At 44.5% G+C, this 19,317-nt stretch overlaps 1 protein-coding gene across 1 annotated transcript in view; it reads left to right on the top strand.

Moving 5' to 3' along the window:
* Window positions 1-19,317, top strand: part of LOC137347208 (contactin-associated protein-like 2) — a 1,554,138-nt gene that overhangs the window by 470,664 nt on the left and 1,064,157 nt on the right. The gene's annotated exons all lie outside the window — the stretch shown is intronic.

The raw sequence follows: 19,317 nt of genomic DNA, 5'->3' as shown, positions 1-19,317 counted from the left end.
AAGACAGCAGAAGAATCTCAATTTCCTATATATAATAACCTGAAGAAAATTACATTCAGGGACGCAGAAATGACAAAGCGCCTTTATAAAAGAGGATCTCTGTTTCTATGCTTGTCACAATGTAAAAGTTTAAAACTGCTGGACTGACTTTTGCTGTTAAGTTACAGCAATGTTTCCCTTTCTTGCCTTTCAAACCAAATGATTATTAACTGGATCTTGATAAATGTACACTTTTTTAAGGAGTAATACTTGCAGAACAATAAAGGAGAAAGTAAAAAATCACATTTTAGAAAATAATATATATGTTTAGATGCTTCGTTTTAAAACTTCTATCTGTGTGTGTGTGCACCAGGTTATGTGGACCTATAAAGTCATCAATGTGAGGAATGATTGTGTTGACATCAGGAACACTGGTATGCTATTATTAAATACATTATTCTGTTGTTGTGTCAACAGAACAAACTTAGAAGTTCTATAATAGATGGATGATCTGCTTTGTAAATTTAGAGCGCTAGTGGTAAAGGTGAAAATTTGTCCCCACTGATCTTGTCTTTGAATTTCCCAAACTACATATCCAATGATCTTTCTGGATAACTGGAAAAGCTTCCCTGCTGAAAATGTGCCACATGGATCTTTCCATTTAAGTTGTGCATCAATGACACTTTTTAGCTGGAGTCTTATTAAGCATGTTTGCAGCATGCTAATGAAGGCTATTAACCTGTTTCTCTTTCTAATGTTTGGGTATAAGTCCTTGCAAGCAACACTTCTGTCCTTGCTAAATATGCCTAACAGGAAGCTGTCTGAAGTCACAACTTAAAGGGACAGCATGACAATATTTTTTAAATATCGTTAACAATTTAATGATTTGTAAGGCTATTCTTTCAGTAAGCATTTAAAAAAAAAATTCAACTAATGTTTAATGTTTATATCCTGTGCTTCTTGGATTATATAAGGGAGGACGTGTTTATGTAATGAGAGAAGTTTCTTCCTCATTATTACCAATCGTGAATCGCCAGCCCATTTTACATCCTGTCCAATTTCTGTTCCATAACTCCGACTGGATTTAATCGAGCTGCCAGTTCACTATCATCCATTTGTGCTATCACCAAAGACCAATTTCATCCGCCACCAGTCAGATCGATGTTCACTATGATGACACCAACTATTTCTGCAAATCTTGGCATACCTACCTGGCAATAACCCTGGAGAATTGGATCCACAGGCTTCAGATCAGCATGGAGCCTATCAGTAATCTGTGTCATCTACTGCGAGGATAGCTGTAATCAATCCGCACCAGGGAGTTGCACTGTCAGCAACAGGTACATCAACACCACCACTATCAACAAACAACAACAACAACTTATATGAATCCTTCAGCCGGGAAAAGCACCTCAAGCTGCAACATTAAAGTGTGAGTTGGTTTCAAGCCAAAGAAGGAAGGCTTAATAGGGGTGACCAGAAGTTTGATCAAAGAGGTGGGTTTTAAGGGGAGTCATGAAGATGAAGAAGTAGAAGAATTGGGGAGGAAATTCCAAAGAGTTGGACCTAGGTGTTTAAAGGCATGACCATCAGTGGTGTGTGAAGTGAGAGTGCAGTACACAGAAGACTGAAATTTAAGGTTTTAGGGCTCAAGTATTTTGGCTCCAGCTCTGTCGACTTTAGAGTAGGCATCATCTGTAATGTGCTACCCACAAATGTAGAACTGATGATAAGTCAGTAGCATAACTAGCTGCTTCAGCTCTATTTCTGCTGACTAGCAACATCAGCGCGACCACACTTCTGCATTTCTCAAAGTACCGCAGATTTGTGATGGTGAAGGCCAGGTTCCTGCTCCTCCTCACACTATACACAACCTCAAGCCCATTGCAATCTTGTGGGATATGTGCAGTTTTTCTGTGGGTTTTCAAATTTGAAGAAAGGGCCACAACATGCTGCGACGTTCTGTCGTGTCCTGCCCAATAGCCATGCTGGTGGGTTGCTTTTCCACACCTGCAAAGACAAAAAAGTGACTACTGTTAAAGAAGATGACATCTTTCAACAGAACTCAAAATGTGTAATATTTGTGAAGTTTTTCCAGTTGAGTGTTTGTGGGAATGAGAGAAGAAATGCAAGTTACAGCAATTGGATGGTACTAGCCCATGGCTTGGAGGGAGGCTTACTCCTTCACCTCTTATCTCCTTGCATTCTTCTACAGGCAGGGTTGTCCAAGGTGGTCATCTCTGAGAAAGTCAAGGACTTGTAATTTGTGAGTTCTTTTCCTCTTTTGGTCTGTTCTCCTGTATTGTGTGCCATCTTGTTTTGTGGAAAAGTGGTCTTGATATGAGCACATAAGGGCTGAATTTTGTGCACCCATCTCTGGCGGGCTTGGTGGTGTGGGGGGACAAAGAATTGGAACAGAGTCCTCGGCCCCAAAACCTGGCGCCGTGCCGCAATATGCCGATTATATCAGAGGCAGGTAAGTACCATGGCAATACTGAAGCCCCAATGCAATGGCATCGTAATTTAAATGCCTGAAATGCTGTTTTACATTAATATGAATATAATTATCTGCGATCCAACGAATGTCACACAATTTTTCTGGTGACGTGTGGCAATCATGTGTCTCAGTTTCGCAACCCTGAAAAGCTGGCGGCACCGAGGCAAGAGGCCTCGGTGTCATGAAAGGGAAGTTAACCTGACCATAGCAGCATAGGGGAAGGGGGGGCAGTTGGGGTATAGCGATCATAGCCGCTATGCTGAGTGTCCAAGCGGGTTATGTGTACTGATGGTGCACTGCAAGGGGTTTCTGTGAATGGGGGGAGCTCTGCAAGGGTGCTGTATGAATGGGGAGAGCTCTGCAAGCAGGATGTGTGAATGGGGGGGTGCTCTGCAAGGGGTTTCTGCGAATGGGGGGAGCTCTGCAAGCGTAGAGGTAGTGTGTTTTGTGGGGCCATTAAAGGGTATCATAAATCATATTGTTATGTGTGTGATGTTTCGCTCATCTGGAAAGGATGTTGGACCAACATTTACCTTTACTCTTAAGCCACATCAGGCATCCAGACGAGCAATGATTTACAAAGATATTTGGTGAGACAGGCTTATCTCTGCATCAAAGGGAGCCGAAGGGCCCAGGACATGAGTCTCATTCACCCTGTGTTTCTGGATCCTCTTGGCGTGTTGAGGTGCGTCTGACAGAGGCAGGCCCAAGAGGCAGCTATGCTTCAGCCTGTAGCTCCAAGATGCAGACAGCAGCAGCCAAAAAGGCTAAGAAGGACCCAAGTACACCAGAGAGTCTACAGAACTCGATTCACCTACCTGTAGATGTCTGGGTGAAACTGCCATCACAGACCTATGCGGCCTTCTGCAGGACGATTTGCGACCAATGGGATTTGGTGGTCACCCTATGCCTGTGGCCCTAAAGATAACCGTGGCGCTCAACTTTTATGCATTGGGATCTTTCAAGGGATCCACCTGGGACATGTATTGGGGACTCCCAGGCCACAGTGAACCACTGCATTAAGGAGGTGACCAATGCCCTGTTCAAGAGAGCCGGTGACTATTTGCACTAACCTGACTCAGGCCAAGAGGGCAATCGGATTTGGGGCTATTGCTGGATTCCCACAGGTGCAAGGTGTAAATTGTGTGCATGTGGCCACCAAGGTTCCCACGGACCAACTAGCCACCTTCATCAAGAGGAAGGGCTTCCATTCATTCAATGTTCAACTGGTCTGTGACCACTGAAAGTGTTTCATCCACGTCTGTGCCTACTTCCCGTGAAGTGGCCATGAGCCTACATACTCCGACAGTCTCAGGTCCCTCTGCTTTTCATTCTCCCTGCTCGCCTTCAGGGGTGGATTCTTGGGAACTAGGGCTACCTATCTGATGCCTGTGAGGAACCCTCGCAATACAGTGGAAAAGAAGTACAGCACTTGCCACGGCTCCACCCGAATGACCATCAAGCAGGCCATGGAGCTGCTGAAGATGAGATTCCACTGCCTTGATCGATCTGGTGGAGCCCTGCATCACAACACAACAATTAGCAACAGGAGTAGGCCATTCGGCCCCTTGAGCCTGCTCCACCATTTCATAAGATCATGGATGATCTGTTCTGATTGTGGCATCAACTCCACATACCTGTGTGCCCCCCATAACCTTTGACTCCCATGTCAATCAGAAATCTATCTAATTCAGCCTTGTATATATTCAATGATCCAGCCTTCACTGCTCTCTGTGGAACAGCATTCCACATACTAACAACCCTCTGAGAGAAAATAATTTCTCCTCATCTTAGTCTTAAATGGGAGACCACTAATTTTTAAACTGTGTCCCCAATTCTAGACTCCTCCACAAGGGGAAACATTCTCTCAGCATCCACTCTGTCAAGTTCCCTCAGGATCTTATATGTTCCAATACGATCACCCCTCATTCTTCTAAACTCAAATGGGTACAGGCCCAATCTTCTCAACCTTTCCTCATAAGATAACCCCTTCATCCCAGGAATTAGTCAAGTGAAGCTTCTCTGAACTGCTTCTAATGCAATTATATTCTTTCTTAAGTAAGGAGACAAAAGCTGTACACAGTACTCCAGATGCAGTCTAAAGCCCTGTACAGCTGTAGCAACACTTCCCTACTTTTATACTCGATTCCCCTTGCAAGAAATGCCAACATTCCACTTGCCTTCCTAATCACTTGCTGTACCTGCATACTAACTTTTTGTGATTCATGTACCAGGACACTCAAATCCCTCTGTACCGTAGAGTTCTGCAGTCTCCCTCCATTCAAATAATATACTGCTTTTCTATTCTTCCTGCCAAAGTGGACAAGCTCACATTTTCCCACAATATACTCCATCTGTCAAATTTTTACCCACTCATTTAACCAAACTAAATTCCTTTTTAAACTCTTTATGTCCTCTTGATAGCTTACTTTCCTATCTATCTTTGTGACATCAGCGAATTTAGTTACGGTACATTTGGTCCCTTCATCCAAGTCAGTGATATAGATTATAAATAGTTGAAGCCCCAGCACTGATTCCTGTGGCACTCCATTAGAAACAGCTTGCCAAGCAGAAAATATCCCATTTATCCCTTCTCTCTGCTTCCCGTTAGCTATACAATCCTCCAGCCATACTAATATGTTCCCCCTACACCATGAGCTCTTATTTTGTGTAGTAGCCTTTGATGTAACATCTTATCGAAAGCCTTTTGGAAATCCAAGTACACCACATTTACAGGTTCCCCTTTATCCACCTTGCTTGTTACTTCCTCAAAGAACTCTAATAAATTAGTCAAACGTGATTTCCCTTTAACAAAACCAGGTTGGCTCTGCCTGATTGTATACTGATTTTTTAAATGCCCTGCTATTACCTCCTTAATAATGGATTCTAGCATTTTCCCTATGACAGTTGTTAGGCTAACTGGCCTATAGTTTCCTGCTTTCTGTCTCCCTCCTTTCTTGAATAGAGATGTTACATTTGCGATTTTCGAATCTGCTGGGGCCTTTCCAGAATCTAGGGAATTTTGGAAGATTACAACCAATGCCTCTACTATCTCTGCAGCCACTTCTTTTAAGACCCTAGACACAGGCCATCAGGACCAGGAGACTTGTCAGCCTTTAGTTCTAATAGTTTTCCCAGTACCTTTTCCCTAGTGATTGTGATTGTTTTAAATTCCTCTCTCCCTTTTACCTCTTGATTTTCAAGTATCCTTGGGATGTTTTTGTGTCTTCTACAGTGAAGACAGACACAAAATACCGGTAACGCTTCTGCCATTTCCTTGTTTCCCACTATTAATTCCCCAGTCTCACTCGCTAAGGAACAAATGCTTACTTTCATTACTCTTTACCTTTTTAAATACTTGTACAAACTCTTCCTACCTGTTTTCACATTTCTAGCTAGTTTTTTCTCATACTCTAATTTCTCCCTCCTTTTTGTTTTTTAGTTATTCTTTGCTAGTTTCTAAAATCTGTCCAATCTTCTGACCTACCACTAATCTTTGCAGCATTGCATGCTTTTTCTTTCAGTTTGGTCCTTAACTTCCTTAGTTCACCACAGATGGTGCATTCTTCTCCTAGTCTTTCTTTCTCACTGGAATATATCTTTGCTGAGAGTTATGAAATATCTCTTTAAATGTCTGCTCTTGCTTCTCTACTGTCCTAACTTTTAACTTATTTTCCCAGTTCATCTTAGCCAACTCTGTCCTCATACCTTTGTAATTGCCTTTATTTAAGTTTAAGACACTAGACTTAAGCCCACACATCTCACCCTCAAACTGAATGTGAAATTCTATTATGTTATGATCACTGTTGCCTAGAGGTTCCTTTACTATGAGGTCATCAATTAATCATGTTTCATTGCACCTTACTAGGTCTAAAATAACCAGCTCCCTGGTTGGGTGTGGAATGCACTGCTCTAGAAAATTGTCCCAAATACACTCTATGAACTCATCTTCTCGTCTGCCTTTGCCAATTTGATTCGTCCAATCTATATGAAGATTCAAATCACCCATGATTATTGTTGTACCTTTCTTACAAGCCCCCATTATTTCTTCCTGTATACTCTGTCCTACAGTGTAGCTACCGTTAGGGGGCCTCGAAACTACTCCCACAAGTGACTTCTTATCTTTGCTATTTCTTAATTCTACCCAAACTGGTTCTACATCTTGATCTTCTGAACTAAGGTCATCTCTCACTACTGTACTAATGTCATCCTTAATTAATAGACCTATCCCATCACCTTTTCCTAGCTTCCTGTCCTTCTGAAATGTCAAATCCCCTTTCATATTTAGGTCCCAACCTTGGTCACCTTGCAGCTACATCTCTGAAATGGCTATCAGGCCATTCATATTTATTTTTATTTGTACTGACAGTTCATCTGCTTTGTTACAAATGTTGAGTGCCTTCAGATACAGAGCCTTTAATTCTGTCTTTTCACCATTTTTGCAAACACTGGCCTTATCTGCTGGTGCATTCTGCAGTTTATATGCTCTGTCCCTTCCTGTGGTTATCATTACCCATATCGCTACCCTCCTCTATTGCCTTGTCCGTTCTCTTAAAGTTACCACATCTCCTTTCATGTGATTCCACGCTGCTCTCAATATTTCGTTCAAAGCCCTCTCTACTGCCCTAGTTATATGACTCGCTAGGACACTGGTCCCAGCCTGGTGGAGCTGAAGACCATCCCAATGGTACAGCTCCCACTGTTGCCAGTACCCAATGAATCTGAACCCATTCCTCCCACATTAATCTTTGTTGTGCCATGCATTCAACTCTATAATCTTATTTACCCTATGTCAGTTCACTTGTGGCTCAGGTAGTAATCCAGAGATTATTACCTTTGTGTTTCTGCTTTTTAATTTAGCCTCTAGCTGCTCATGCTCCCTCAGCAGAATCTCTTTCCTAGTCATATCTGCCTCATTGGTACCCACGTGGACCACGACAACTAGATCCTCCTCTTCCCACTGCCCTGAGCAGATATCCTGAACCCTGGCATTGGGCAGGCAACACAGCCTTCAGGACCCATGCTGTTGGCTGCAGAGAACTGTGTCTATCCCTCTGACTATACTGTCCCTTACTACCACCAAATTTCTATTTACTCCCCCCACACTTGAACGGCTCCCTGCACCATGCTGCCATGATCAGTTCACTCATCTGCCCTGCAGCCCCCACTCTCATCCATACAAGCTGCAAGAACCTCAAACCTGTTGGACAATTGCAAGGGCTGAGGCTCCTCCACTTCTACCTTCTCAATCCCCATACCCTCTCTAGCAGTCACACCCTCCTATCCCTGGCCACGGAGCAAATCGGAAGTACCTAGCCTAAGTGGTGTGACTGCTTCCTGGAACAAAGTGTCCAGGTAATTTCCTCCTCCCTGATGCATCGCAGTGCCCAAAGCTCGGCCTCCAGCTCATTAACTCTGAGCTGATGTTTTTAAAGCTGCAAACACTTGCTGCAGATGTGGTTGTTGTGGATCACACTGGCTTTCACCAGCTCCCACATACTACAGCTGCAACACATCACCTGCCCTGCCATCTTTATTGTGTTTTAATTGATTAATTATTTTCTTAATTAAATTGTAATTAATGCCTTTAGTCTTGCTTGTGCTTATATTCTTATTATTCTTATTATTTCAATTAATGTTATACTTAACCTTGATTAAAATTCCCTAGTTTAGATGAGAAAAAAAGAGAAAATACTCACCAAGCAATCACTTACCTACTTTCCTGTTATGTCACACTTTGATTTTCTCTAGAATGCTCTGAACCCACAGGCTCACCCCCCAGCTCTTCAAACTCTCTAGGCTACCCTTTATTTCTGGTATGCAACGTGTATCTTCTACAGCTACTGGAGACTGAAAAAAGGTGGAATAGGAGCACTGCTTTCCCCTTCTGTATCGATTTCCCACGAGAACCAAATTCCCGACTTTGCATGCGGTCTACGTCACACTCGGCCACAGGAGTACCTTTGTGCGTCCCCTTACTCCGTGCAGTTTGCAAACCTGTCTGCTTTTATAGAGTCTGATGACTCACTGTCATGTTGCAATGCGAGCTCAGCTTCCTGCTACAGTAATGTACACCTTTCAAGGCAACCACTTTCAGCTGATTGACAGATGACTACCACTGCCTGGCAGCTCCTATTTAACTAGGCTGCTTAACTAACTTGCAGTATGTCCCAGAGAGGATTTCGCATACAGTAGTGGTCTGCTGCATTCTGCATCATCTCGCACTTCAGAGAGGTGGAGGCCTTACATGAGGAAGACATGCATGAGAGACAAACATCCTCTGACGAAGAGGACACGGAGGAGAGACTTGGCCAAGCAGCTATGGAAGAAGACAACACGACGATGGAAGCCAGATATGATGAGCAACGTGTAAAGGAGACAAGAGACAACCTCATAATGATCTGATTTCAGCCACCCTGGTGTCTACTCAGTAACAGTGCAATAAATACTGACCATCATGCATGTAGTCTTCCACCTGCTTTCCATCTGTGTTACCTGAATGGAGGACATCTACATTGTGTACTAGTGCCCATGGGAGAGCATATGTTAATTAGTTCTTCAGTCACATTGCCATGATAATCAGATCTGTGGTCACACTGGGTATGTTGGGTTTCAGAGGGTTCACAATTAAGGCATGGTGGAAGCTGGTTTCTACACAATGAAGGCTAATGATTGGCACAAAAGTGCATTTAATTAAATTGTAAGTTGTGTCACCCGTGAATACCCATGTTTGACTAGGTGTTTATTTTATACACTTGCGGGTGCTCGTGCGCATTGTGACCCCTGCACTAGCAGCTGTGCTGGAGGCAGGCTGCTGATCAGGACACCCCTTGGCCTGCGATGACTTTGGTGGGCGCCCTGTAGGTCCGTGAGGCCCAGAAGGCCCGGCTGCCTGAGGGTTTCCTCACTGGTGCAGGATTCTCCTGAGTCTTCGCGTCTGGTGGAGCTGGGCTCACTGGCAGAGCATCTGAGGAGCCAGTGCCCAGCGGGCAGCCTCTGCTCATCACTCGCAAGGCTCGTTTGAACCTCCCTGCTCATCAGAGGACTAGGAGCGGGAAAACTCTCGAGGCTCCTGTTCCATCCCTCACCTTGCCACTGCTGATCTGAGGTCATGGCCAAGGTGAGGGTTTGCAGGTCATGGTGCATCCGTGGAATGTGGCTCGCCAAGAGGGTCGCCAACCTCTCGATGGAGGAAGCCATTTGCTCATATGCCTGGGACAAGGCAGTAGTCATGGCTTGGATGGACTCCCCCACCGTCTGCAGTGGAAGATGGTGAAGCCTTTGTACCGGAGGCGAAGGCCATTGAGAGATGCACAAGAGAAGCTCAGGACAATCTCATATTTACCTGATTCCTGCCACCATGATGCCCGTTCCAAGTGAAATCAATAAACACTCACCTCACTGTATTCTGCGTGTCGCCGCTTTCCTATTACACACCCGCACTTGCGTCCAGGCTCACCAGGCACACACAGACAGCTGAGAAGGTGACCTTACGTGGCCTGCCTCTGCACTGGCAGTCTGTTGAGGGAGCAAGGATGAAGGTGGTATCTAACAGGGCAGGGAAAGCATGAGGTTCTCAGCAATGAAAGTGACCTCCATTTATTTAAATGTTCACAGAATGTAGTAACAAGACCAAGTTGCAGACACCCATAAAAACCCAAGTTCATCTATATGCTCTTCTTCACGTGCTTCTGGAAGATTCTATGAAGTGCTCCCCCTACGCTGGCAGCTGAGGTGAAGGCAGGTTGCTGAACATGTTGACCCTTGACCTGGGATAACTTTGGCAGGTGTACTCTGGCTGCCTGAGGTCTGGAGGGCCCCAGCTGGCTGAGAGGTTCCAGCATAGGTGCAGGAGCCTCCTCAGTCATCACAGCTACTGGAGCCGAATTCACTGGCACAGGAGCTGAGGAGTCTCTGTCCACACTCAGAATGCTCTGAGGGAAGCCCCCAGATATGGAAGTCAGCCTCTCCACCTCCCTTTCAAGGCTCACTTGAACCACCCTGCTGACCGTAGAAGGTTGAGAACCTGGAGAAGACTCCAGATGCCTTATCCCCCTCTTGCCTTGCCACTGCTGCGTTTAGCTCATTGCCAAGGTGAGGGTATGCAGGTCTGCATGCATCTGTGGGATCTCGCTCTCCAGGAGGGTCGCAACTGCACGATGGAGGAAGCCATGCGCTCACATGCATGAGACATGGCAGCACACGTGGGGTTGATGGACTCCTCCATCATTCATGCATGACTGCGCATTGCCTCTGGCAGCTCCACCAGATGTTCCTTTACCTCTCTCTGCAACTCCAGCATGTTCTGTGCTGCTGACACTAGAGGCTCGTCATTGGCCTGGGCTCAATATGGACCAGAACTCCCACAGTCCTCAAACTCAGTGGCCTCACCTGTCACAGCTCCTCCAGCTGCTTGGGCACATGTTTGGTGCTCTCACCCGCTTGTGACCCTGAATCTACGCCCGAGCGCATACCAACCAACATGACAGTCTCTGTGCTGGTGGAGGACGTAGGGGAACAGTGCGATGGTGCACCCTCTGAGGATTCTTCCTCCTCATCCTCAGAGGATGACGGGATTCCAGCAGCACCAACAGATGATCTTCAGTTCGAGGTGCCATGACCTGCGTGAGAAAACACAAACATTTAGGGGTTCTGCTGCATGGATCTGCCCATGCCAACCATGCGTGATATGGTTTTCTGGAAGGGTGGTGGTGGGCACATGAACACAAGGCCTCTTCATTCCCTTGGGCAGACATTCCAGTCTCCCCGTCTGCTATGGAACGGCCGCCCTTGGAGCCCGCTTGTTCCAGGGCCTCCTCCTCTGCCAGGGTCAGTTCTCAGATGTCTGGGATCCCACCTCCAGTCTTCGCCCTTTTCCTAGTATTGTGGGCCATTTTCTCCTTCAAGCAGAAAGAGAGAGACACTGTTAGTGTTCCCATGGAGACTAGCAGGACACTTGTTCTGGTGACAGCCCTTTGGCCCCTGATGGGAGCTTCCAAAAGCCTCCTCCTCATGTCCACTCTCAAGGGATGTCCGGGGGCAAGCTAGGACAGAAGGCCAGCTGTGATGGAGATGCAACCATGTAACTGACATGATCTGCTGTTGCCTCAGCCCCTTACCAGCCACTTTGCAGCCACTCCCTGACCATGTTATACTCCCTCTTATGTGGCCACCTGCAAGTCCAATGATGAGATGACTATGGAGGACTCACCTCGGCAGAATGAAGGATGTCATTGACCCTCTTGGAGTACTGGACCCAGTTTTAAAGGGTGACCCTACAGTTGCTGATCTCCTCTGCGATCTTGGTCCAGGCTTGCTTGGTCAGTTGGGAGGGTCGCTTCCTGCTGTCCCTTGGGAACTGAATCTCCCGCCTTTCCCTTATTGCCTGGAGGAGAAACTACAGGGAGGCGTCGCTGAACCATGGGGCCACCTGGTGTCTTCACTTTACATGGTCCCACTTGCCTCCCAGTCAGCTCCCGGCCTTATGAGGCCTTGGTCAGCAGCATAGGGTCTCCAGCCAGGAGGGTCAGCAGCACAGCAGCATGGGGACTCCAGTTGCTGGATTATCATACAAAAAATAATTGGTTTATTATTGTCCTTCAGAAAAGGGAAGCTTCCACCTTGAACTACATGCAAGTCTTCTCTCACCTTTTTAAAGCAATTTTTAAATACAGTATTTATTTATTTCCCCTCTGTCTATGCCTTGATGCATCAGACACCATTTCCTGCCTGAAAGGACAGGGGCACAACCTGCTAGATGGCTGCATATTATGGCATAACTGAGGTTAGGAATTTACCATATTGAGAACTGTGAACATCAACCCGTTCCCCACCTCTGTGAGATTGCATGTTAGAGTTCCCATATGCTGTGTGGCCCACAATGATTCAAAGTTGACTTTATTAATGTTGTTCAGATGTGCAATGTAAGTTGAACACAAATAATGCCAAAGATTGCTTGAGTTTACAGATAGCTATTTTAGCTAATATCAATCTCCTTGTGTTATTCCCTACTAAGTATCCAGTCATCAATATGGCAATATGCCAAACATATATTGCTTGTTTGATTGAAGGATTAACATTTTTTGAAAAAAATGACTTAAGCAATACTAATACAAGAATCTTTGTTTATTGCTGAAGGGATTAATAGTCTCCAGCAAATAAGAGCTGTTTGAGGCTAACATCAACATAAAGCCCTAAAATTAAACTGTTAAAATCCTTCCTAGTTTGAGTATTTGGGAAAGACAGAAGTTGCCTGAGAGCCATAGATTTAATTAGAATCTTGTCAGTATGAAAATTCTTGTTAAGTATGATTCAAATGGAAATTAAAGTTTACAGCCTGTTTGAGCTAATGCGCACATTATAATTAGGTCATTTTTATTTTCAGAGCTCAATTCCTTTCATTTAGAGAGCATTATGATGCATCACACATTAATTCAGTTATCAGCAGAGTTCTTTCTCTGCTGCTGATAACTGAATTAATGTGCGCTGATTTAATTGGAAAATTTCTAAGTCTCAGCTCATACATTTTCTTTCGTTTTATCCTTTATGAGTGGCACTTTCACATTTTATATGAATCAAAATCTGTAGCATTCCAAGTTGGTTGTTTTTAAACTTTCAGTACTTGCAGTCTAATAAATAAAAAAATAGTCTGGCAAATATAAATGTTTACTCAAGTGTCATTGATAGTGAGAGGCCTGGAACTGCGCTGGCTGATTAATCATAAGAATGAAGTATTGCCAGGGAGCAGAACCTAGCCTGAAAATAATGCATCAACTTCTAGGTCCACAAATGAAGTTAGCTAAGGTCTCGAACAAAATGTTTTAAAGGGTAAAAATTGAGTTTCTTTTAAGGTTAACTGCAAAGGGTCCAAAATGGTTTTTTTTATTGAACAGAGAGGAAGGAACAACTATTAGTGAGTGATAGAATCACTTAACTCTTAAAAAATCCAAACTTTAAAAAAAGGTATTATGGAATCAAGAGAGTTGCATCAAAATACTAACTAGGAAACTGTAAGGAAAACTGATTGCTAGAGCCACAAAACAATAACTAGTACTTGTTTCCAGCTTGTTGGAAAATCCAACAGTGGGTGGAGGGGACCTGTCCACTGGCTGAAAAGTCAGTGGTGATCCCGCCTTTGCCGGGCCTGGTGATCCAGACCGGATTTTATGGTCCCCAGGCCCGTAATTGGTATTGGGCGGGACTTCCACCTCAGTGATGTAGGAGTCCCGCCGAATGAAGCTGGCAGCCAATCAGCAGGCCGGCATCTCTTAGGCCCAGTAGCTCCTCTGGGAAAACTGGCTACTGCTGGCACTGCACCCAGCTTCCAGATGAAGAGGAAGGAATCCCCGGAAAAGACGTACGTTTTTTGGACCTCGCTGGGGACAGTCAGTCGGGCCCTGGTGAGGCAAGGGGGTTGGTTAGGGGGGTGGGCAGCCTGTTGTGCATTGGGGGTGGTTGGGGCTTCAGGAGTGGCCCTCCATGGGTGCCCGATCAGGAGGGCTCCCCCCCCCCCCCCCCCCCCACCCACCCCAGCCCACCAGAAGGCCACCTATTTTTATCAGGTGGGTTTTCTGAGGCCTCAGCCGCCTGCCAGCAAAACGTAAAATCCCTGCGGGGGCAGGTGGAGGCCCTTAAGTGGCAGATAATTGGCCACTTAAGGGCCTTGATTGGCCTGGGGTGGTGGGGGGTGGTGCCGTTTCTCGTTGCCGTTGCCCCGCGAAAATTGGCAGCAGAGGCGGGAGTGGGTCGGGAAGGGCACCCACAGCTTCCCACTCCATTTTAGACCCCTCACCGCCAGACCGCTCTTTTGGGGGGAGTAAAATTCTGTCCCAGGTGCCAGTAGTAGATCTTAACCTCACACAACAATCAAAGCATTTTTCCTCACAGGGAGATTTCCACAAATAATAAGGGAGAGTTAGTCAGCCAAAAATGCATCTGTGGTGAATGGAACACAAAATAATAACTTCTAAATACTGAAATCTGGTTTGAGAGCTCATTCAACACCACAAGGTGCCCACCAGTTAGCTGTGTGCTCACTGAGCTGAGTAATAGGTTAGTTTTCTTATTAGAAATTTTCCACCCAGGAATTTCATGAATTTCCAATCAGAATTCCAAGACGCATGTTTCCATTTTGTGGGAGAAGCTTTGAGGGGAAATTCAAGGCCAGATGTATTAAAAACAAAACATTCAGATTGATTATTAGGATGGATTGTTTGATTCACCCAGTTCAGTGGGATGGAGGTTTGATTTCAGTTTGAAGCGTGATACAATTATATTAGGCCAGTGAACAGGCTGAGAGAAAATGGACCATTGTGATATTTTGTTTTAATGTTTTATTTCTCCAAGTCTCATAGTAGTGAGTGCTTCAGTTTTTTTCTTTCCTTTGGTCAATGGTTTTGATAATGAATAGTCCTGTCCAGTTCAATAGCTCTTCATTTCAATTAATTTTGTAGCCGACAGTGGAAGGTTCAGACTATGTGTGGAAATAATTGTTCACATAGAATTTACCCTTGCGATAGCATGAGTTTCTAATACAGGCTCTATGTCGGGCATAATATTGTACGGGAATGTAGTGAGATTTAGGTCAGCACTGTCATATTTCAGAAAGCCAGTTGGTGAAGGATAATACTGAAGCTAATCTTTACTCAGTCTAACATTTATTTACTGAGTGAAACATCACAAGCACACACCTCCTAACTCAACCACACCACAGTTTTTGTGTAAGAGTCTCTTTATGTGATTAATGCCCTCCACTTGCATATAATAAAACATATTTGATATACAATTAACAGATTCCCTTTTTTCTCTTTAAATAAAACTTAGAGTTAATACGCACAAACAAAATTTCAGAACAAAATAAAATCAAAAAAAACTTCTATATTCTGTATAAAGCATTACATTTCAAGACACGCCTCCTCTTGGACCCATAACATTTTTTCTATAAAACAATCAGACAGGTGATGACTTCTATCAGCTCACTTATTTTTAGAGATTTCCTTTCTTTCCAGCATTTTTTTCAAGCCAGCAAGGTCAATCCGTGACCTTTTCTCACTCACTCTTTTTGTAGAGTGTACATTATCTCACAAGGAACAATTATCCACATAACATTCAATGGGCAAGCTATTTTCAGTACACCCCTTGTATAGAATCTCCCTTACAATGTTTGATAAATAAAATCCCATATCCACTGCCTCCATGAGACCCATTGTTGTTTCGGCAGCTAAAGTACTTTTAACAACCCTTTTTATTTTCTTAAAATGCCAAGCTAAGGGACAGCATTTCCCATTTCCAACCGTCAGAAATATTATGAAGCCAGCTGCATTTAGAACCCATCAGAAGATTAGCATGTGAAACATCACTAAAAAATGATTAGTTTCATTTTCTTTGGGTCACCTAAGGATGGGAACTTAAGTACCCATTTCTCCAAATTTATTTTTTTCAATGTTTTATTTACCTTTAAAACATCATCATAGTACTTAACTCCAACACATCAAAACTAGCATCTGTTCTAGTCTGAGTGCACAACCAGTTCAACCGATCAATCAAGCTTCACAATTGCTCTGTCTCTTCTTTAGATATAACATCATCTTTCTGTGATGACCTTGCAACATTAACTGGGATGGGAATAACACTCTCTAAATCAGATTGTTGATTTAGTTACTCCATACCTACGATGCTTAATATCTAAACCAATATATTTTAAAACCCCAGAAGCATGAATCCCAATCTTGAATTCTACTCCAATCTTATTCATGACACATTTCTCAAAATTCTGCAGTACCACCCCATAACAAATCATCAACATGCATCATGAAAAAGTCTAAAAGATTCCCTTTATGATACCAACAAAAAAATTGTTTTATCTGCTTTCAGTTGAACACAACCAATTTTCAGCAAAACAGATCTCACCGAAAAATACCACACCCTGGATGCATCATTCGGGCCACAGACACACTTCTTTCATGTCTATAGTTTCCCTTCTGCATCCACTGCCTCTTTGGGCTGTTTCAGAAACACATCTCTCTTAAAAGGATTATCCTGCAGAAATGCGTTTTTATGTCGAACCAACTACACTCCCATAAATATGCGGCCAAAAGAGCTAAAACAATTTTCAAGATTACTTTTCCAGCTGTGGGAGAGTCCACTCCAACACTGCCCACTCTGGGCAATTGGCCTTAGGATGTAATAGGTGTTATGACCACTCACATTGCCACTATCCAGCCCTTGATCCACTGTATTCTGTTCCTCAGGACGTTCATCACAATACAAATGAGCATTTGAGGTGCAAGATACCTTGTTTACTTCTATCAATTGCTATGAGTCTGAGATTTTGTAATCAATCCCTATTAATCATGAGGAATGAACCTTAACAGTTTGATTGCCATGTTCGGTAACTACTGTCTTACCATCATGACCTTATTACCTAACTAGGGCCTTTTCATTCCCTATGATCCTGACTTAAATATACACCAAATGTACTGAATTAAATTCTGTCTCAGATTTTCTGATATGATACTACAGAACTCTCCGGATTTTCTCCCAGATCTCAGCCTTGATGAAAGCCCATCTCCCTGCATATAAAGTGTTCAAATGTGCAGAAAAAGTGGAACTAATTGTAGTACCTTCTCGAGCAGAAGGAATATCACACAGTACAGAAGGCAATTTGGATTTTGCCCATTGACCAATTGTCAGGGACTATACCCTCCAACCATCTGAAGCAAATTCTTTGCATGAACTGCCCATGCCAGGGCAGTTGTCAGCTTACAGTTTGGTTGATCAGCTAAGATTTTATGCAGCATTTCATCGATCACCATGTGATTCCCTTCACAGAGTCCATTGCTGAAAGGACTTTCAGCTGCGGTATTGATGACCATAATGTTCATGTTTTTACAGATGTCTCTGAACTCGTCATTGACAAATTCTCCTCCATTATCAATCAGAAACGTAGCTGGTGCCCTAAGTCTGGTTCCCATCCATTTCTCCATGATTTTGTCTATAATCACCCTTTTATCCTAACCCGTTGGAAGGATGAATGAGAACGGACAGAGACTGCTTGAGTTGTGTACCTATCATAACCTCTGCATCACCAACTCGTTCTTTCACACTAAACCCTGTCACCAGGTTTCATGGAGGCACCCAAGATCACGTCGTTGGCACCAGCTAGACCTCATTGTCACAAGGCGAGCCGCCTTAAACAGTGTTCAAATCACACGCAGCTTCCACAGTGCGGACTGCGACACCGACCACTCCCTGGTGTGCAGCAAGGTTAGACTCAGACCAAAGAAGTTGCATCATTCCAAGCAGAAGGGCCACCCGCGCATCAACACGAGCAGAATTTCTCACCCACAGCTGTTACAAAAATTTCTAAATTCACTTGTAACAGCCCTTCAAAACACTCCCACAGGGGATGCTGAGACCAAGTGGGCCCACATCAGAGACGCCATCTATGTGTCAGCTTTGACCACCTACGGCAAAAGTGCGAAGAGAAATGCAGACTGGTTTCAATCTCATAATGAAGAGCTGGAACCTGTCATAGCCGCTAAGCGCATTGCACTTTTGAACTACAAGAAAGCCCCCAGCGATTTAACATCCGCAGCACTTAAAGCAGCCAGAAGTACTGCACAAAGAACAGCTAGGCGTTGCGCAAACGACTACTGGCAACACCTATGCAGTCATATTCAGCTGGCCTCAGACACCGGAAACATCAGAGGAATGTATGATGGCATGAAGAGAGCTCTTGGGCCAACCATCAAGAAGATCACCCCCCTCAAATCTAAATCGGGGGACATAATCACTGACCAACGCAAACAGATGGACCGCTGGGTTGAGCACTACCTAGAACTGTACTCCAGGGAGAATGCTGTCACTGAGACTGCCCTCAATGCAGCCCAGCCTCTACCAGTCATGGATGAGCTGGACATACAGCCAACCAAATCGGAACTCAGTGATGCCATTGATTCCCTAGCCAGCGGAAAAGCCCCTGGGAAGGACAGCATTACCCCTGAAATAATCAAGAGTGCCAAGCCTGCTATACTCTCAGCACTACATGAACTGCTATGCCTGTGCTGGGACGAGGGAGCAGTACCCCAGGACATGCGCGATGCCAACATCATCACCCTCTATAAAAACAAAGGTGACCGCGGTGACTGCAACAACTACCGTGGAATCTCCCTGCTCAGCATAGTGGGGAAAGTCTTTGCTCGAGTCGCTCTGAACAGGCTCCAGAAGCTGGCCGAGCGCGTCTACCCTGAGGCACAGTGTGGCTTTCGTGCAGAGAGATCGACTATTGACATGCTGTTCTCCCTTCGTCAGATACAGGAGAAATGCCGTGAACAACAGATGCCCCTCTACATTGCTTTCATTGATCTCACCAAAGCCTTTGACCTCGTCAGCAGACGTGGTCTCTTCAGACTACTAGAAAAGATCGGATGTCCACCAAAGCTACTAAGTATCATCACCTCATTCCATGACAATATGAAAGGCACAATTCAACATGGTGGCTCCTCATCAGAGCCCTTTCCTATCCTGAGTGGTGTGAAACAGGGCTGTGTTCTCGCACCCACACTTTTTGGGATTTTCTTCTCCCTGCTGCTTTCACATGCGTTCAAATCCTCTGAAGAAGGAATTTTCCTCCACACAAGATCAGGGGGCAGGTTGTTCAACCTTGCCCGTCTAAGAGCGAAGTCCAAAGTACGGAAAGTCCTCATCAGAGAACTCCTCTTTGCTGACGATGCTGCTTTAACATCTCACACTGAAGAATGCCTGCAGAGTCTCATCGACAGGTTTGCGTCTGCCTGCAATGAATTTGGCCTAACCATCAGCCTCAAGAAAACGAACATCAT

This window comes from Heterodontus francisci, chromosome 2 (assembly GCF_036365525.1).
Source record: "Heterodontus francisci isolate sHetFra1 chromosome 2, sHetFra1.hap1, whole genome shotgun sequence".
Taxonomy (NCBI): domain Eukaryota; kingdom Metazoa; phylum Chordata; class Chondrichthyes; order Heterodontiformes; family Heterodontidae; genus Heterodontus; species Heterodontus francisci.
Note: the sequence above shows the minus strand (reverse complement) of the source record. Positions and strands in the feature narration are given on the sequence as shown.